This window comes from Marmota monax, unplaced genomic scaffold (assembly GCF_021218885.2).
Source record: "Marmota monax isolate L192 unplaced genomic scaffold, Marmota_monax_Labrador192_F-V1.1 WCK01_AAM20220418_F8-fsc00110, whole genome shotgun sequence".
Lineage (NCBI taxonomy): Eukaryota > Metazoa > Chordata > Mammalia > Rodentia > Sciuridae > Marmota > Marmota monax.
In genome coordinates, this window is record NW_026694633.1 from 5,227,575 (window position 1) to 5,249,647 (window position 22,073).

Below are 22,073 nucleotides of genomic sequence, written 5' to 3' on the forward strand. Positions count from 1 at the left end.
GAAGGCAAGTATGATTTTTTCCCCCTACAACCAGCTAGAGGCATTATATAGCTCTCAACAGAATGAAGTATGGCAACATTTGAAGGCAAATCAAACTAGTTTCGAGGAGACTTATCCAAGCAAAAAATTTTATAATTTGTTAACAGTTGAAATACTGACATCAATATTAAAATAAAATCAAGTTTTACATAATAATCAAAAATAAAAAAGACTGAAAGAAGACCATGTGTAAAAAACAGGGGCAATTCAGCAAATCAACAAATGTATGCCAGTGGTGGAAATGGATAATAGTGCCTACCCAGCTCTCCTCTAGGTGACTTGTAATTGGATAGAGCAACCTTAGATCTATGATATTGAAATGTTGGAAGCAAGTTCTTGACAAATCAATCCCTTTCTTTTCAGGATGCCATGATATCACTGCTTATAAGGCTGCAAAATTCTTGGCTTGGGCTTGACCTCTTTTCTCATACTCTAATGGTAGTGTAGGACTCTGCTTGAGCTGTGTCTTGGTTACTTGGTTCACTTAGAAGTTCCTATATTCCTAATAGGATCTGTTTGATCATGATTGCTGACCTCTGGTACTTGTTTTCCTTGAGGATGGACAAACACTCTGTACCCAAATAGTACACATTCAAGGTGAATAACAGTGATTCAAATTTACATTTAGGCAGTGAGGATGGAAGATCATCTTTGAAGGGAACCTATAGCTTAAACAAACCTCCTTCCAATGGAGTGTCCTTGCTTCCTGGAGGGCTTTCACTTCCTGAAGTTCATCAGGCCATTTGAGTTTTTTGTTGGGATAGTTACAAAACCAGACAGGTCATCATTTTTCCAATTTTTTTTTTTTTTACTCCTGGACAAGTTTGCTGAGGACACTCCCCAAACATATCTAAAGTCCCTTGCATGGGCGATTCTATTTTGGCATGGGTCTTTTTTCAACCTGTGCCCTCTATATCTTTGGGGGTAATAAAGTTCGACTTATAACAGGACTTGTATAAGCTAGCAGTCTCTGGCTCACTTTTGGATTAAAACAAAGTAGGCAGATAGAGATAACAAGATATGTTCAGAGGTTTTCCAGAGGGGAAGGTCTTTCCTGACTTCTCTAAAGAGACACTGGGACAAATTCAAGTTCCTTTGAAGAACCCCAGTTTATCATGGAAATAGACACGCTGGATAGAAGTGGATGGGGGACAGGGGCAGGTGGAGAGAAGACTGGAGAAGGGCCCACAAGGTCTCTTGTGGCTCTCATGTGAAGTAGACCTTGAAGTTCCCACACAGCCCTTATTGAGACTGACTGAATAGAGAGCCAGTGGGCCTGACATGGGGCCACTGAGGCATGGGATAAGGATGAACTTTCCCACTTTGTCAGCTCTGGCTGCAACCAGAGAAACTGCAGAATCCTGGAAGACTCAAGAGAAGGAGTATGAATTTCATCACTGAAGGCTTCAGTGGCAGATGTCAGCAAGGTTCCCTGAGCCAGGAAGGATAAGTGTCATCTTGGACGTCATAAGTCACTTAGAGATCATCAAGAGCCTGTTTTAATTTAACAACTCAAGAACCAGTTTCCCCTCTCTCTACCCAACCTCCAGTACCATTAAGAGTCAATTTAGATCCAGATGCAAAGTTGGCTAGAAGACTAAGGCAAGGAATATACTCAGAAATACTAAATATTTACCCCAAATAGACAAATTACCCCAGACATCTGTTTTAAACAGAAAGGTACCTCTGAAAGTTTTCTTTAATTGACAAATTTATGCCCCACTCCAGCAGCTCATGAAGAGCTGTAGGACATCGTTTATAAAGAATTTCTAAAAGATTTTTGGTGCTCTTTCTAATTTGTAGTGGATCACATATTTAACCCATTGAACCATCCATGTAGTACCTATACCAATTGCCTGATTCTTTTCTCCCTGAACATTTTAAATAAGGAAACATACAATTCATTTGCTTTTGAATCAAATCTCTAGTGCATTTGGCCACCCTAAAACATTTCTTCCAAATGCAAATATGAACAATAATATATCTTCTAGACTACAAATAATTTGACCATGAACTAAAATTGTTTTTTAATATTATTTTTAATTACTTTTTTTAGTAAAATGTATAAAATGTCTTAACAATTAATAAGTATACAAAGTTGGTTGGAGATGAAGCTTTAAATACCACAAAAGTGTCTTCCTTTCCACATCTCCCTACCATCATAGTTCATTCATAGCAAGGTATAATAAAGAAAGAAAGAAAGAAAGAAAGAGCTGGTGTTGTGGCTCAGTGGTAGAACACTTGCCTAGCATGTATGAGGCACTGGGTTCGAATCTCAGTACCGCATATAAATAAATAAATTAATTAATTAATTAATTAAAGGATCATTAATAACTAAAAAATGTTAAAAAAGAAGAAAGTGGAAAAAGAAAGATGAAAACTGGAAGGATAATCCCTCATCTTGACATTTATCCTTATTTTTCTTTCACTTCTTCATTCTCCCTTTTATATATATATATATATATATATATATATATTTTTTTTTTTTTGTAGTTTCAGATGGACACAATATCTTTATTTTTATTTATTTATTTTTATGTGGTGCTGAGGATCGGACCTAGAGCCTCACACATGCGAGGCAAGCACTCTACCACTGAGCCACAACCCCAGCCCCTTCCTTATATATTTTATTGTCCAACTTTATTTTAAATCCAAAGCTAATTTTTCTCAAACTCCCAATTTTCAAGTTGTTCTTTAGAGAAGAAGGGAGTTGCTATAGTAGGCTAGTGAGCAACTAAAGAAAAATAAATTTATGAGTATATAGAGATGTAGAAAGATCCCTCAAAGGGTAAAAAGTCCATCTCCCTACCATCATAGTTCATTCATAGCAAGGTACAATAGAAAAAAATCTGGATCTGAAATAACAATACAAGGATATGAATCCCAGTTCCATCCTTTATACCTTTGTGAAATTGTAGGATTTATTCAACTACTGTGAATATCAATATATTAAAACTATATACATCACAGAGTTCTTGTAAGGGTTCAATGAAATAAGAATATAATACCCACACTACTTGATAGTAATGCCTAAAATAACCCTAATATTGTACAGGAATTATTGTAGTGCTATATATCTCACATATAAAACAAGAAATAATTCTTGCAAAGCAAAACAAAAGAAAACTGAAGCTATCAAGTATGCAGTTACTAGAACTAGCATTCAAATGGTACACAAATTAGTAACCAGCAGCTGTTCCCATAGTTAACAACTCCACACTAAGGATACTACGTATTCACTAACAAAGAATTGTAGCAATGCAGACACCCAATGGCAGGCCAGATGACAAGAGAAAATGGGGATCAAATCCACAAGCTGAATTATCAATGGTTTCTTAATGAGAAAGAACTGAAGGGTGATAACAAGTTTTGTTGCAAAACCCTATTACCTTTAGATTCTAAAGCTGCTCAAAGTATGATCCATGGACCAACAACAGCTACATTACCTGGGAGGGAGCTTGTTGGAAGTGCAGTATCTCAAGCTCCACCTCAGATAGGCAGATCAAGACCCTGCATTTTAACAACATCCCCAGGTGAATTATATGCACATTATCATTAGAGTAGTGCTGTTTTGAAGTTGTTTGAACAGAGACATATAAGTTCAAGTATATGTATTTCTCAACACATGTTTTTGAGTGTTCATAAAATGTATGATTAAAGAACTCTTTTAGGTATTGTTACACATAGAGAAATCATCCAGGTTGACTCTATTTTACCATTATTATCATGACCTTGATACTCATATGGGCAAAAATAGATAAGCAGCACCCTATTCTAATGTGGTTATGAATACTTCTGTTGGTCTGGCAATACTGCATTCTACAAAAGTCTCTATTAAGTTCTCTGGTAAGAATTCAGCACATGGGTGTCTCTCCCCCACCCTCTCCTATTTGGCTGCCATGTCCTGAGCTGTTTTCCTCTACCACACCCTTCTGCCATGATGTTATGCCTCACCTTAAGCCCAGAGCAATGGAGCTAGCCAACCATGGACTGAACCTCTGAAACCATGAGCCCAAATAAACTTTTCCTTCTCTAAGTTGTTCTTGTTAGGTATTTTGGTCACAGCCATGAAAAGATGACTAACAGAAATTGGTGGTAAGAAGTGGGATCATTGCTGTGACTAACTTGCCTCTAGAAATGGTGTTCAAGAGGAGTTTGGAAAATTTTGGAGAACTGCAAGCTGGAGAAACATTAGAATGTTGTAAGCAGAGCTTAAGCAATCAGAATACTGAAAGGAATGTGGACATTAAAGACTATGTTCATGAGGTTTCAAAAGAAAACAAGGACTCAACTGGGACTAAAGTCCACACATTTAATCTTCTGAAAGAATGCCTACATTGTCTACATTTTGCTGATGTCCTGAGACTTTTCATGTGGCTGAATTTAAAGATGACAGACTAATTAAGCTGATAGAGGAAACCTCAAGGCAGCACAGCATCCAGGAAGTGGCATGGGTGTTTCTGGCAGCTTTTAGCCAGGTTTGCTGTGAGAAGCAGTGGGAAAAACAGAAGATTTTAAAATTTTGTATTTTGGCAAGAAAAGTGTGTGTAAAATTAGGGCCAAGGAGGGTGTGGTTGTTGAGATTACCACCACTAAATAGAAGTTAAGTACTTTGCACAAAGACAATAGGAAAGATTCCTTGAGGGTATCTCAGGAATCAGCAAGACCATACCCATTGCAGGATCAAGGATGTAGAAGTGAAAACTCATTTAAGAGACCTTCAGGGTAGTCTAATTACACAGGGGTCATTAGAAATCTGTTTCCCCAGGATTCATTTTCCCCATGTTCAGCTACCCAGGCACTTAGAAGTTCCAAGGAGGACCAGGTACTGCTTGAGCTGGTCACATCATCCATGGCATCATCCATGGCAGGTGCTGGTTCTGCATAAATGCACAATGCTGGAGTTAAGAGGTCATGGAGGCTTCCATCAGTATTTCAAAGGGAGGCCTGGGAGGCCAGGCAAGGTATAGTAGGGTCAGAATCCCTGCAAGCAATCCCTAAGAAGGCAATGAATAAAAATATGGACATGTACTATATTCAGGGTTTTATCTTTAAACCAAACCTGAAGTAAATTTTTTTTAATTGAAACTATATCTCCTCAAAAAAAAAAAAAATGGAGCTACACGTAACAGAAAAGCTTTTAAATCAAGGAAATTTAAACAATTTTACTCTCTTGCTTTAAAAATCTATTACCAAAAAATAAAATATTTCATAGGAACAGTAATAGATATTATAAAATACACAGTTGAAATACACTATCTGATCATTTCATCAGAGCAGCCTGGGATGAAAATAGGAAGAAAAATACACAAAACAAGAAAGAATAAAACATAGATTGTGGGTAGGCTCAAAGAAAAAAAATGAAGGACGAGGTGCTGAGAGATGAACAGAGAGAGACAGATAAAGGTTGAGTAAGACAAATACAGGTGAACTGTGTATGTGGTATTAGGCACGTTAGAGCTGCTTCTGCCACATCTGACACGTGTTCAGATGACCCACATGTGTTCATGTAAGTTCATGGTAAGACATCATTTCCTGTCACCTTCCTTTGTAAAATTCTGTAGCACTTAAGGATCCGTGACTCTTCCAATCTGCATATCCAATACCACTGCCTCTAAAATGGAGGGGCTGCAGCATTTCTTCTGTGCTTAAAAGTACTTCGATATTGCTTCCAATTATAAGATGAGGATTAATTAATTATCAAAAAGGATAATTTGTATAATTCTAATACTTATCGTGCCCTGGAAAATCTACTATAAAGATCTTGCCATCTAATCAGTAGTCATCAAAGCAATGATATACTCAAACTTGATGTGCACCCGAAAACCCTGGACTAGAACCATCCTATTCCTTTTAAAAAGATATCCAAGAATAGAAGTGACATCTCAACAAATTCATATAAAATTGACATTCATCCGGAATCTAAAATTTATTTTAATAGAAGACCACCTCAAACGATCTGAAATGAATAACAGTAGAATCCAGTGGTTTATTATCCCATGGGAATAGGGGGGAAAAAAAACTTGCTTTTTTTTTTTTTCTTCACTTTTAAGGTAGAGGTTCTTATAGTCTTGGACCTTCCCAAGGCTTACCTCACTCCCAGAATGAAGTGACACACAGAAGACAGGAGCACTGGCTTGCTTACAGCTGGCTCACCATGCATATAGTCTAACAATAATGTGCAAGAAAGCAAAGAGACCAGCAAATCCACTGACAGAGCAATTTGAGATTTCCCATGCAAGTTATCCTAGAAATGCCAATTATCTTGCTTCTGACAAATCAAGAATGAAAATGTCGGTTGTCATATTCACTGCCAAAAGAAAACATATAGAGTGAAAGCCTTTCACATTTTTTTGGTAAAAATAGGAAAAGAGGGGAAAATCATTCATCCTGCAGAAGCTCTGTAATGTAAATTACGCAGTACACTGTAAAAAGGAAAGAAAATGTGCTGTAGACAACCAAAAACATAGCTTTTAGGGAGATGAGCTGCTTTTAAAAAGATGAGTCTGTGATTCTACAATAATGACATAGCTAAAGTGTTATTTCCTAGTCTTTATTACATTTTAACTGTCATCAAAATGGAAGTAATGGAAAAGTTATATTTAATTATCCATTCATCACAAAACATTTTATCCCTTATCTATTTAGAGAAAATTATAGCCTTGCTTTCTAGAATTTTAGAGAACAGGATGTTGGTTAATAAAAATTTCAGTTAAGTAAGTGTTCATTTTTTGTTATTTTTGTTAGTCTCCCTCTTATTTTCTCCCTTATCCTTTATTTCTAAACTGGGAAAAAGACGTTTTCCAGTGATGTCTGTATTCTTTCCAAAAATTAGTAGGAACAATAACTAACTGAAGTCTCCACTTTTTAAATAATCTTCTGACATTAGCATTCAGTAAAACTTTTGTGATAGACTATCAGATGTGTTGAATCTAGATAGATTAGTAAAATACTAGATAACATTATTTGTCCATAATTATATTTTTAAAAATACAGCACCTAGCCAGGCATGGTAGTACATGCCTATAATCCCTACTCAGGAGGTTGTAGCAGGAAGATTGAAAATTCGAGGCCAGCCTCAGCAACTTAGTATGACCCTGTCTCAAAATAAAAAAAATATAAAGGACTGGGGATGTAGCTGGTTGATAGAGTACCCCTAGGTTCAATTCCCAGTACCACACATACACGCAAAAAAATATAGCATATATATATATACATATTTTACTCATGCTTGAAATATGTATAATTGATTTCTACCTCATTGTAAGCTTCATGGGGAAGTGGCTGAGTCTGTCTTGTTTATTTGTGTATAGTTCCTAGCATTTACTAAACACATGATATATATATATATATATATATATATATATATATATATATATATTAGTTGTATAATATTTATTTAATACCTATTATGCTCCAAGTAGTTCCTATATACTTAAAATATAGGGTTTAAAGATTAAAGAAAGAAAGATTCTGATGTTATGGTGGTACATGATAGAAGGACTAACAAGCAAATACGTAAGTCAAACACATGGTATATATGAAAAAATAAAGCCACGTAAGAGATGGAAAACTACAAATGTGAGATACTGCAGATATTGGGTGGTAGTAGAAGTTATGTTGTGCCATCCAGCTCTGCCTTTAGGACAAGGCATTCATTCTCCCAGCTGCTATGAATGTTGATGCTGAGGGCTCACAGCCAAGTCCTCTCCAGGACTCACTCTTGGTAAGAGAGAACTGCCTTATGCCAAGGTCTCACCCTTCACTGAGGGTAGCCAGCATCCAATAACTGCTTCACGCAAAGATGTCTGATGGCATGTTTATCTCACCTGAAGTGAACAATTCTGAGGGCTTATCCCATCTCTAAAGCTCTCCATAGGATCAGCTGAGGTCTCTGTTGTATTTTGCATCAACATTAAACTTCCACATCTCAAAGCAGTTTTTCTAACCCTCATCTATCACTGATGTTTATCTAAAAGGCACTCACCAACAAATATCATGTAAATGTCAAGTCTCAGAGTGAGCACAGGAGAGTGGCCTTTAGATTTTATTCTGAGCTGTCAAATAGGTGCTTGATATATGATTAGAGAGTTCATGGAAGAAGTGGAGACAAGGACAAAAATTTGGGAGTGGCAGCAATGCCAAAGTCATATACTACATAAAAACGACTCAGAGAGTAAATAGAGAATATAGTAGTTTCAAGAGTAAACTTTTGGAGCCCTCCAACATTTAGAAATCAGAGAAATAGGCAGAATCAACAAAGAAGATTGAAAAGTAACAGCCAATGAGACACAACTGTGAGATGCTGCTGACCTGGACACAGAGAAGGAAAAGTGCTTCCAGGAGGGAAAAAATTGGGTCAAGTGTTACAGAGAAGTCCAAGTAATGAAAACTGTAAAATGATGACTAGATTTGGCAACATAGAGGTCATTGGTGACAAGGGCTGTTTCAGTGGAATCATGAGGACAACAACATTCATTGATTGGATGAATATAGCACATTTTGTTAGACAGATTTATTAAATGCCTTTTATGTGAACAGGATGTACCTATATATCTTCCATATTTGGGAGGGTAGGTAATCTTATTTCCCAAGTCAAGAGCGATGCCTGCCACATCGGTGTGTCTAATGCATATTTTTAAACATTTTATTACATGTTCTCTTTTTTCGTATACCTTTATTTTATTTTACTTATTTATTTTTATGTTGTGCTAAGGATCAAACCGGGAGCCTCACACAGGCTAGGCAAGTGCTCTACCACTGAGCCAAACGCCCAGCCCTAATGGGTATTTTTGAATGAATGAAATATACTAGCCCATCTTTGTAAACACACAAGGATCACTACTGACCTGACCATATTGAATTTTAAACAGAAAAGAGATCATAGTTGTCCCCCCAATTCAACTGTTTCTTTTTGCATCCCTGCAAACTGTGGCCTGAAATTACCACACAGCTGAGCTGTGACCCAAACGCAAATCTCTGAAGTTATCAGCTACAGCATCTTAAGATATGAAACACTTGCTTTATGTGACTTTATGAATGTAAAATCGCCTTCAGTTCAAAGTATAAGAAAATGGAAAAGCTTTTCATGATGTTAAAAAGCTATTAACCTAACTCATTGGTGACATTTCTTAATGCTTCTACATAGATTAAATTGTGTGAAATCTTGTGATTTAAATTTTTATTATTTCATTTAATCTTATTTGCAGTGCTGGGGATCAAACCTAGTGCCTTGTGCATGCTTGGCAAATGCTCTACCACCAAACTACGCTCCTAAGCCCAAAATTCTACTTTTTAATCATCTGTTTTCATTGATAAGATACTAAAAAGTCTAAGAGTTTCCAAAATATTTCAAAAGTAACTCTGAAATAGAACAACATAGGATTTAAGTTCCATTCTTATTCCAAACAAAAAGTTTACTTGATTATTTTCATTTAAATTTTTAATAGAATAGCAAAACATAAACTTTATCATTTGAATAAACCCTACATGTACATGGTGATTTTCTTTCCTTTGTGTGTGTGTGTGTGCATGCGTGTGTGTGTGTGTGTGTGTGTGTGTGAAAGAGACAGAAACAAGAGGGGGAAAGAAAGTGTTCTGGGGATTGAACTTAGGTCCTTATGCATGCGAAGTATAGGCTCTACCACTGAACTATAGCCCCAAACCAATGATGATTTTTTTGAAAAAACAGTTTAAGACAATGCAATTTAATCTGAGATAAATTTATGTTGTGCTAGTCTCTTGTGCTCAAAAGGATCTAACTTATTTTTAATATTAAAAATGGAGTATTGTGAAATTTCCTAATTTATTTTATAGTGACAGATTTTTAATGTCATACTCAGAAAAATACTACTTACAGGCAATATTGCTGAACCAGCCTTTGGCAGAAACTTCAAAAACATCTGTCAAGTGCAGAAAACAGAAAGTAGATTAATAATCTAATTCTGGTAAGTTTTACTAATCAATATCACTAATGCAGATGCCAAATTCAAAAATTGTAATTAACTTTTCTCATTAGCTAATATGTTACATTTTTTTTCCTGAAAGTATCAGATAGTCTAAGAGAAAACAGAAAATGTCAGTTATATTCAGTTTGGGCATGGAGAAATGTGTAAACATAAAGTAAACCTCTTTATTTTTAGTCCACACAGATCAGGTTAAGGAGAAAGGAAACCATTATGTAAATCATTTAGCTCTCAAACCTGATATGTAACAAAATCAGAGCTTGAAAAAAAGATCCAATATACTTCAACTGAGTTTACTTTAAATAATAAAAAAAGATTCATCTGCAACTACCAATGTAATAATTTATTTAGGCAAGGATCATCAATGCCCACAAGACAGCTGGGCTTCTTGGTGGTACATGCCTGTAATCCCAGTGACTCAGGAGGCTGAAACAGGAGGATTGCAAGTTTGAGGCCAGCCTGGGAAACTTAGTGGACCACTGTCTCACAAAAAAGGGGGGCTTGGGATGTAGCTCAGTGGTAAAGCATATCTGGGTTCAGTTCCCAGTACAAAAAAAAATAATAATACCCACAAGGAAAAAGTAGAGTACTTACATAGAGAATAGGATATTATTCATTTGTCTTCAAAGAAGCATCCCACAGATTACATATTAACTACAAATGAAATTTGTGGTTAAAATTAACTAATGAAAAAATGCAGTAGGCACACTATATATGCACATGCATATACACACACATTTGTAGACACATATGTATAAATAAGTTTCATTTACATGCTTCTCTGAAGATTGCTTTTCTCATGCAGCAATGTCAGGTAGCATTTACAAATCAACTGGTGTATATTTAATTCACCATATTTTTTTAATATTTATTTTTTAGTTTTGGTTGGACACAATACCTTTATTTTATTAATTTTTATGTGGTGCTAAGGACTGAACCCAGGGCCTCGCATGTGCTAGGTGAGTACTCTACCTCTGAGCCACAACCCCGGCCCTAATTCACCATCTTTTAACCACTTAAGTGACTGGAAAATATCCTGTGGTTATGGACAAAGGATTCAATTTCTCCATTGAGGCCATGTCTCTCCCTGCCCCCGTATGCCACTTCTATGGACAACACTGTGAAATAAGCATTCTCGTACACACAACATGTATGCTGGTCCCTAACTTCAGTGAAATTAACACCCAAGAGTGGGCCAAAAGTGTATATATCTTTACATTAGTATGCATTGCAAGATTACCTTCCAAAACCTGATAAGAGTTCACAATTTCCACAAGGAAGATATAAGATGATTATTCTTCCCCAATCATACTCCCACCAACACTAGGTATTATTGCTCTGTAATTTTCCCATTTTGATGGAATAGAACATGACACTTCACAGATGCTTCAATTTGCATTCTTTCATCATGCTTCATTTTATGTATTTAAAAATTATATTTATTCATTATTTGTCTTTGGTCTTCATATTCCTTTTCTATTTTTCTCTTGAATGGTCAATTCCTTATTAATGTCTATGACTAACTTGTATTACTAGAAATATCCATACTTTCTCCTCTGTTAAAAAATTTTCTTCAAATATATTATTTTCCCAATTGATCTGTGTATGTATATTTGGCTATAAATGCATTTAAATTTCATGTATAAATATATGTGTATATTTCATATTTATATAGGGAAATAAAGCTTAGACATTTTTTTAGTTAAGAATGCCTCCCATACCCATAGATAAAGAAAAATTATTTTACACTTTTTTTTCATATAAATTCTTTGCATTTCTTGTCTAATTTATTTCTATGTTTTTTGATTTTTCATTTTTTATGAGAGTTTTATTGAGGTGTAATAGGCATACCATAAAATACCCTGATCTAAATGTACAATTCCATGTTTTTAGCAAATTTTTGTAATTGAGCATCCATCACCATAATCCATTTTTAAAGTATTTCTGCCACCCCAAAATGTTTTTCATGATTGTTTAGTCAATTTCTTCTCCCATCTTTGCCCCTGACAATCACTGGTCTGCTTTCTGATTATAGATTACTCTTTTCTGAATATTTTGTATAAATGGAATCTACTGTCTGCTCTTCAGCATCTAGCTTTATTTCCTTAGCTCAATGTTTTTGAGGTTGCATTAGTTTTCTGAGACGAACACAAATTCCCAAAACTGTGTGGCTTAAAACAACAGAAATGTATTGTGTCACAGTTCTGGAGGCCAAAGTTCAAACCCTAGTGTTGGCAAGTCTTCGATCCCTGGAGGATCTTTCCTGTTGCAAGACCACACTCCCTGGGATCTGTTATTGCCTCTTCCTATACGCAGCCCTCAGCATTCATAGTTTGTGGCCACATCGCTCAGTCCTTGCCTTCATCTTCACATTGTTTTCTCCTGTGTGTGTGTCTGTATGTCTGTGTCTTTCCCCCTGTTTCTCATCAGATCTCCTCATACTTTTATAAAGGAGATTTGCCACTGGATTTAGGGACCAATCTTGTCATCCAGGCCAATCTCTTCATCCTAAAATCCTTCAATAAAGGGCATCTGCAAAGACACTTTTTCCAAATAAAGTAACATTCATAGATTCCAGAAATTAAGATGTGGACAATCTATTTGGGGGCAAACGTTCAATCCACCATAGAGGTTCATCCATGGTGCAGCATGTATCCGTGTGTCAATACTTTTTATTGCCAAATAATATTCCATTTTTTTTTTTTATCTATGCACCCTTCCACTGGCAGGCATTTGTATTGTTTCTGCTTTTTGGCTATTATGAATAATGCTACAACAAACATTCACGTGCACGTTTTTGAGTGATCATGTGTTTCATTCTTTTGGATACCTAACTAAGTATAATTTCTGGATCATGTAGTTAATCTATGTTTAACTTTTTTACATACTGCCAACTGGTTTTCTAAAGTGAATAAACTGTTATTTATTCCCAACAGCCATATTTGAGGGCTCCAGTTTCTCCATATCCTCTCTAATGTTTTTAGAGTTTCTGTCTTGTTTTATTGCAGTCATTCTAGTGAGTCTGATGTGCTCTCTCATTGGGGTTTTAACCTGCGTATTTCTTCGTTCTATTTATTTAGCCTAGGAACAGTGATACCTCAATAGCAATAAACACACTTAGATCCCAAATCTTGGTTTCTAAACACATATTTTTAAAATACATATTAAAGTGAACGAAGGGTTCTTAGAGAAATGTCTGGTTTCAAGGATGGGGCAGGGAAAGTGAAGTTTCCAGAAAATCCTGCTGTAACAATAACAACAAAAAGCAAAGACATGATCGCAGAAAAATACATATCTATCAAAAGGCATTGTGTTTCAAAGGTTCATAAGAGCTCCCACCAGCCAAAATATGAAATAATTTGATCACCAAAATAAGCAATAATAGGAAAGACCAGTAACTCACTGAACAAAGTAAGGATCCCTTAGTCCATATTGATAAATAAATAAATCATGAGAGAAAGTTCTTCCTTACAGGATAATGCCAACCACCAAATGCAGAAGAAATTAGGGGAATTGGAAATCTCCATTTAACAACCATCATGGTAATCATTCATTTAACAAAAACATCACAAGAAAAGAGTGAATGAAAGTTGGACAGGGAACAAGATGTTTTCAATATCAATGTGCCATTTTCCCCCAAATACTAATTCATTATAAAGGACAAAAGAGAAATCTCAATAGTGTTGAAATCTGGCAGAGGCCACTTTAACTAAGAGAGAAACTCTGCCAGCCATTAGGCAAATCAACCTCATGCACCACCCAAGGGAAGGCAATATCATGTGTTGTGCCCATCCTGCCAAAGATTCATCATCTTGTCATTAGGATGGCATATCAGACAAGCCTGAATCAGGGGACTCTACCAAATAAATGGTCAGTGATCTTTTGAAATGTGAAAATCATGAGAGTCAAGGAAATGCTAAGGAAATATCTCAGGAAGAAAGAGACTAAAAAGACAAGGGTAGGTGCGACTTAACTCTATTCTTTTCCCAAAAAGAACAAAACTGGGAGAATTGGCAAAACTTGAATAGTGTCACTGAATGAAAGCTACACGTGAGTGGTTCATGTTCTATGAGTTTGATGTGATTTCAAATTAAGAAGAATAAAAGTTATGTAGTTGGATCTCCAGAGAGTGACTGTACTATTGGAATAAACTCAGTTTGGTCACAGAGATTATTATTTAACACTCTCTTCGGTTTGGGTATTTAAGTTTTCCTGGCTTCATCGAATGAATTGGGGTACTTTTCGTTTTCTCTAAGATCTGAAACAATTTCAAAAACCTTCCAAATTACTTTTAAGTTTTTCTAGACTTCAGATATAAAGATAATTGATTCTGTTGCCTTTATAAAAACTAGATCTTAAATTATTTTAAAAAGATAATAAAATCAGTCACGGTGACATATGCCAATAATTCCAGTGACTTGAGAGGCTGTGAGGTAGGAGGATCACAAGTTTGAGGCCGGCCTTAGCAATTTAATGAAGCCCTAAGCAACTTAGTGAGACTCTGTCTCAAAATAAAAAACAAAGCTCTTAAGGATGTGGTTCGGTGGAAAAGCACTTCTGGGTTCAACTCCGAGTACCAAAAAGCAAACAAAAGAAAAAACAACTCTTCAATAGTAATTAGTTTATTAGTTTATTTGATTTTCCTGCTTTTACTTGGTTTAATTGTTATATTGTTAGCTAGGAAATAAGCTACTTCTCAAATTTCAAATTTGTTATATAATTGCATGTAGGGTTTTCTTCTTTCTTTCCTTCTGTTTGATATTTGTCTTTATATGTTCTTTCTCATTCACAATTTGTGTATTTTTGCTTTTGTTTTTCTTAATCTCAAATAGAAATGATTTGTCGTTTTGTATGTCATTCAAAGAACCAGATTCTGAGCTTTATTTTATTTGTTTATTTCTCCTTATAGCAGAGAAAACATTCTGCATTTGGTTTTTGGGATTGGCTAACTTCACTTAGCATTATCTTCTCTAACTCCATCCATTTACCTCAAATGCCATGATTTTATTCTCTTTTATTGCTGAGTAATATTCCATTGTGTATATATGCCACTTTTTTTATCCATTTATTTATTGAAGGGTACCTAGGTTGGTTCCACAGTTTAGCTATTGTGAATTGTGCTGCTATAAACATTGATGTGGCTATGTCGGTTTTTGTTTTCTGCTTCTTTAAATTCCTGTTTTATGGTTGTTGTTTTTTGTTTTTTCCTTAACCAGGGATTAAACCTAGGGGTGCTCAACAGCTGAGTCACATCCCCAGGCCCCCCCTTTTTTAAATATTTTTTTTAGTTGTAAATGGACACAATGCCTTTATTTTATTTATTTATTTTTATGTGGTGCTGAGGATCGAACCTAGTGCCTCACATGTGCTAGGCAAGTGCTCTACCACTGAGCTACAACCCTAGCTCCTGTTTTATGTTTCTTAACTAGGAAGTAGAAAATTCCTGCTTATTATTTATTTCATTATTTTTCTGATTTTTGTGAACAGTTACAGAATTTCTATATTTTAACATCATCATTCTTTAATAACGAAGGAATTTAAGTTCTACTTTTTTGTGTGAATTAGCCCTTACCAAATACCATAAGCTTTGTATGAAATATTATTTCCTTTGCTTTATAGATAATTTCAAAATTTTCTTTGCTTTTTTAAATACTCTTTTCAGTATTCCTTTGAGTTCAGGGGTTATCTAGATATGTACTTTTTAATGTCAATGTAATTAAGATTTTTATATTCATTTTATGTATTTCTAAATTTATTGGATTATAATTAGAAATCATAATGAGATAATATTTAAGGAAAAACACATGGGATATATAAATATATCTGAGGAACTAAAATTTCTCTTTAAGTCTATATAGAGTTGATTCTCATTATTAGAGATAGCTATCTCCCACTAATTCAGCACAACACTGAGTTATCAAATACTGCACTATGACTTGTAGGAAAAATACAGGATTTGGTTCCTTTGTACATCAGACATCACAACATTTTTGTTATCTGATCAATACATAACCTTCCTTTATTTGTGTGTCTGTTTAAGGAAGCCATTTCTAATACATATTGATGACTCATCAATATTGAATCCATGACCAGCAGCACTATAGTTTATGCCTGAACAAAGCTTATATCACTTGTGTATTTTCTCCATAAGGCACATAATACCTTCCTTGGGTTTAGGAACAGGAGACAGCTCAAACTACATTTGGAGAACATTCTAAATAGCAAAATCACCAACAAAAATGTGGCAAAATTTACTGCTAAACGGACACTTATTTATAGTATGAGAGCTGAAATGAGAAGGCAGAGTGTCCTCTTGTTTGATCTTAGCTGGAAACATATCTATTAGGCAACTCAAAATTTTTGCTACTCTGCAAAAGTGTCTCAAATATTGAACTGATGGTGGCAAATTTTAGTAAGCAGGCAAATGGCAACTAAGGAGGACCAACTGGATCCATATTAGACCAAGCTTCATGAATTCATTATTCGACTCCTCTTTGTATACATACATGTGTCTATCAGAACTAGCAAATTCTAATGTTCAAAGTTTTATTATAACATTGTTACATTTTAAATAGTTTTTAAATTTGTTTAGTTGCCGTTTTTCTTATACACAAAGCTATGGCTTTTATTTTTTCATAAATCATGCTTTTTATGATTACATCTAATGTTGGTCTTTTAAAAAAATTCTTTTAATTAATTTTTTATTTATATATGACAGCAGAATGCATTACAATTCTTATTACACACATAGAGCACAGTTTTTCATATCTCTGGTTGTATACAAAGTATGTTCATACCGATTCGTGTCTACATACATGTAGTTTGGATAATAATGTCCGTCACATTCCACCATCATTTCTAACCCCATGCCCCCTCCCTTCCCCTCTCACCCCTCTGCCCTATCTAGAGTTCATCTATTCCTCCCATACTCCCTCTCCATATCCTACTATGAATCAGCCTCCTTATATCAGAGAAAACATTCAGCATTTGGTTTTGGGGGATTGGCTAACTTCACTTAGCATTATCTTCTCTAACTCCATCCATTTACCTGCAAATGCCATGATTTCATTCTCTTATTGCTGAATAATACTCCATTGTGTATATATATTCCACATTTTTTTAATCCATTCATCTATTGAAGGGCATCTAGGTTGGTTCCGCAGTTTAGCTATTGTGAATTGTGCTGCTATAAACATTGATGTGGCTGTGTCGGTCTTTTTTCAGTTTAGACATTTTTAAACTTAAATTTCATTTTCTGTGTCACGAATCCCCACACTTCCTCTGAGATTTTGCTACCTTTTACACTTATTGTTACCTGTTCTTCTTCAACTCACGTATGTAATCAGACATTTCCCTATTATTACAAGAAAATGAGACACCAACTTTTCCCCCACTGAGAAGTCTCTTTAGGGTCCCTCTCCATCTACAGCATAGATCCTGAAGAGACCTTCACTGCAAATTCCTCCTCCCCTTCTTCCCAAAGGATGAAGCCTTTGGAATGTTTGTTGCTTCCTTGCTTTCTTCTCATGTCCCTTCTCACCACAATTCTTCCGTTTTGCTGAGGTGGGTTAGTTCTTTCAACTCCAGGTTATTATTAGAAATTTCCCTTTTTTATGCTACTGTACTTCTAGAGTATTTAGTACTCACATTACATATTTCCCGATCATCCTCGTCCGCTTAGATTAAGTTCATTGTTCACTCTGGCTTTCTTTCCTCAAGTCTGTTCCGTTTGTTGTTCTTTTTATAAAGTCTTTTCCTAGAACTTCTCCCCAGATGAGTCATGTGTGTGACTTCTCTGAATCCTTACATATCTGCAAATACATTTCTTTCACTCTGACAGGATAAATATATTTAAATTGAAAATGTATTCTACTGTCTTCTAGCTGCCAAAGGTGCCAAGGAGAATTTCAATGCCAGTCTCATTCCTTTTCCTTTATAAGTAACTTACAAGCTTCTACACAGACAGAATGAGATTTTTGTCTTTCTATTTGGAGTCTGAAAGTTTTATATATGGAAAATTTATTTAGCCCTGTGTGGTTTTGTGTGTGTGTGTGTGTGTGTGTATAATCTTTTCTTATCATTCCTGCCTGAAACTTGACATTGTTTCTTCCATCCAGGTACATTTTTTGTTTGCTTGTTTGTGCATTTCACTTTGTTTATTTTGGCTTTATTTTTCTCCTTCATTTGCATTGTTTTTCCTCCTGGAACTTCTCTTAGTTGCATGGAAGTTCTCTTCAATCCCTCCTCCATCGCCAACTCACTACTCATGATTTGCTTTCTTTTTGTTCTGGGCTTTGGAATATTTCTTGATCCAGTTCCCAGGCTACTCGTTGGATCTTTACAATAACCACGTTCTTCCCTGGTGCATTTTAAAAACTTTGGTTTGTGTGTTTTGATCAGGGAAGTCTCCTTTGTGTAGCCCTTGTATCTCTTGAGTGATTTTCTTTACAAGTTTGTGTTCTCCATCCTCTAGCAACTGACTCACAGGGATGCTGTCCTGAAAGTTCAGCTTGTTCTTTCTCTCTCTGACTGTTTGGTCTTTGGTACTCTGTTCATTAAGGCTAGATCAGCTCCAGCAGCTGGCACACGTGTAATGGCAGCAGTTATAGATGGTGTGGCCTGCCTGGAAGTCTCTGTTCAGAAGTCTTTGCCTGGAAGACCCGCGCAGTGATGTCAGGCAAGTCGTCGGTGACCCTGGAGGCCACAGGAGGAAACCTGTGCCTGCCACATCTTCACACGCCCTCCAAGCAAGCCTTGTCTACCTGTCTGGTCCCTCCAGGGTCAGGAAGAACACTCTCATGCCCACTTTCACCCACTTATTATTTTCCTAATGTTTATTTTCTTACTTTTATACAATTTTCTTTGTGTGTGTGTATGTGTGTGTGTGTGTATTATACATATATATATATATATATATATAATTTTTGATTAGCTTTCAATAATTGTACGAATTAATGGAATTGTATATATTTTTTGAAAATTTAACTTAAAGTCACATTTACCATTTCTTTCTTATTCTAAGCATTAAGAAAAGATGGGGGCTGAGGCTGGGGCTGTAGCTCAGTGGCAGAACGCTTGCCTAGTATGTGTAAGGCACTGGGTTCCATCCTTAGGATCACATAAAAATAAATAGAATAAAGGCATGCTGTCCATCTACAACTACCAAAAGTTTTTAAAAAAATAATAATAAGATGGTACTAGTTGGATGCTGTAACATACACCTATGATCCTAGGGACTTTGGAGACTGAGGCAGGAGGATCACCAGCCTCAGCAATTTATCAATTCCTTATCTCAAAATAAAAAGTGAATAAAAGGCTGGGGAATGTAGCTCATTGGTAGAGCAGGTCTGGTCAGTCCCCGGTACTGGGGGGCCAGGCCGCGGGTGGTGGGAGTGGGGTGGGGTGGGGTGGGGTACGTGTGCTATACTAATTCTGTGTAACCAAATTACATTTAGTGAAATTGAGGAAGGGAGAGGAGGTTCTTGGGGGAAGAAGAGTTTCTATTTGATACGAGGTAATACTGCTTCACACATGACAAACGTTGAATTGGAGCCTCAGTAATATGTTGATATATGTTATATGTTATAGAAATATTATATACAAGTATATGTTATAGAAAATCAGCTGTAGAATTTGAAAGTGGAGACCTGTTTTCAATGCAACCTGTAATTCACATAAGGACTTATTTTTAAAGGAAAACATGAAAATTATCACTGTCATGTTTACAAGTCTTGTTCTTTTTTTATTTTTATTTTTTTAGTTGTAGTTGGACACAATACCTTTATTTTTATTTGTTTTTATGTGGTGCTGAGGATCACATCCAGTGCCTTGCCTGTGCTAGGGAAGCACTCTACCACTGAGCCATGACCTCAGCCCCTCTTGTTCTTAATATGCAAATTAATATTTCCGATAAGTTTTGGGGGGAAAATAAAAAATGGGTAGATTTTTTTTCTTTATGTATGTATGTATGTATTTATTTTGCTATATTATGCTATTACTCATCACTCTCTAGGAATATCAAATATTATAATCTCTTAAGATATACTGAGAACTCAGTCCTTAAGGAAAACCTGTATTGTTTACTCATACACTTACTTTTTAGTTTTTGATACAGGTGAAATACACACAACATAGTATTAACCATTTTAAAGTGATCAATTCGGGCTAGGATTGTGGCTCAGAGGTAGAGTGCTTGTCTAGCACATGCAAGGCCCTGGGTTCGATCCTCATAAAAATAAATAAATAAAATAAAGGTATTGTATCCAACTACAAATAAAAAAATAACTACAACTACAAATAAAAAAATACAGTAATTAAAAAATAAATAAATAAAGTGATTAATTCAGTGGGATCTAGTACATTTACTCTGTGTGTATTTTCATCATCCCAAAGTAAAATCCCATACCCATTAAGCAGTCATTCCCTAGCTGCCCCTTATGCCACCCTTGGAAGTTATCATAGTGCTTTCTGTCTCTATGGATTTTACCTATTCTGCATTTTTCACATATATGAAATCATAATGTCTGGCATTTTACTTAGCATATTTTCAAAGTTCATTCACATTGTATCATGTTTCAGCACGTCATTCCTTTTTATAGCTGAAGAATATTCCATTGTATGTATACAGTTTACAGTTGACCCTGTGCATCTGTGAACTCTTCAGTCACAGATTGAATCAACTACAAATTAAAATACTTGAAAGCTGGGTGTGTAATCCCAGACTCAGGATGAGGATCACAAGTTCAAAGTTAGCCTGGGCAATTTAGTGAGACACTGTCTCAAAATTAAAAATAAAGTAAAAAGGACTGGGGATGTTGCTCAGCGGTAGAATGCCCCTGGGTTCAATCCCCAGTGCCAACAAATCAATTAACCAACCAACCTTGGGAAAAAAAATCCTGAAAGTTCTAAAACACAAAACTATAATTTGAAACACAACAGGTACTATATGGTACTATGCTGAATTCACATAATAAACTAATTGTATTAGGTAGTAGAAGTAATTTAAAGATAATCTAAAGTATACAGGAGTATATGTGCAGGTTATAAGCAAGTACTGCACCTTTTATATAGGGGACTTGTCCGTATACTTTGGCATATATGGAGGAGGGGGTCCTGGAACCAATCCCTCACAGATACTAGGTATGACTGTGTTTATCCTTTCATCCATTGCTGCACATTTGGGTTGTTTCTAATTTGGCACTATTGTGACTAATGCTGCTATGAAAATTTGTGTACAGGTGTTTGAGTACCTGTTTCCAATATTTTGAAGTATATATCTGAGTGAAATTGCTGGGTCGTATGATAATTCTGTATTTAACATTTGAGGAACTATTTGGTTTTAATTTTGCTTAATTTGAACCTCTATTTCATTAGAGAAGCAAATGAACCAATAACACTATAGGATTATTAGTATGATAGTGATATATATTTCTCAAAAAACCAAAGGCCAAATGTTTTCTCTGATGATAAGTGGATGCTGATCCATAATGAAGGAGGCAAGGGATGAATGGAGGAACTTTGGATTGGGCAAATAAGGAGAATGGGGGCGGGGGGCAGACAAGGGGGTAAGAAAGACGGTGGAATTAGATAAACATCATTACCCTGGGGACACGTATGATTGCACAAAAGGTGTGACTCTACATCATGTACAACCAGAGAAGTGAAAAGTTGTGCTCCATTTGTGTACAATGAATCAAAGTGCATTCTGCTGTCATGTATAACTAATTAGAAAAAATTAAAAAAAAAAAAGCCAGGGCTTTGGATATAGAACTGAGGCACTTAATAGTCAACAAGGGATTGACAAACTCTCCAACTACAAATTACAACATTGTATTAATTACTGCATGTTGTCAAGTGAGAGAGGAAGATGAAAGTAGATTGCATCAGGACATTTATACAAATTTACATGAAATGTTAAAATTTCATTCTTGAAGTCCAGGTTGTACTTGTTGAACTTAAATCCATAGTCTTTGAAATCAAAACATAGCAGATAAACTTTCCAGGGCATAATTTTTAAGGGGAAACCCTTTTAAAGAATATTTTAACTCCTTTTTTAATGTTTCTGAGAAC

The 22,073-nt window shown here is 35.6% G+C and overlaps 1 pseudogene; it reads right to left on the reverse strand.

The window, feature by feature from the left end:
- Positions 1 to 421: 421 nt before the first annotated feature.
- The window catches only part of LOC124078222 (SUMO-conjugating enzyme UBC9-like), a 46,030-nt pseudogene continuing 24,378 nt past the window's right edge, over positions 422 to 22,073 (reverse strand).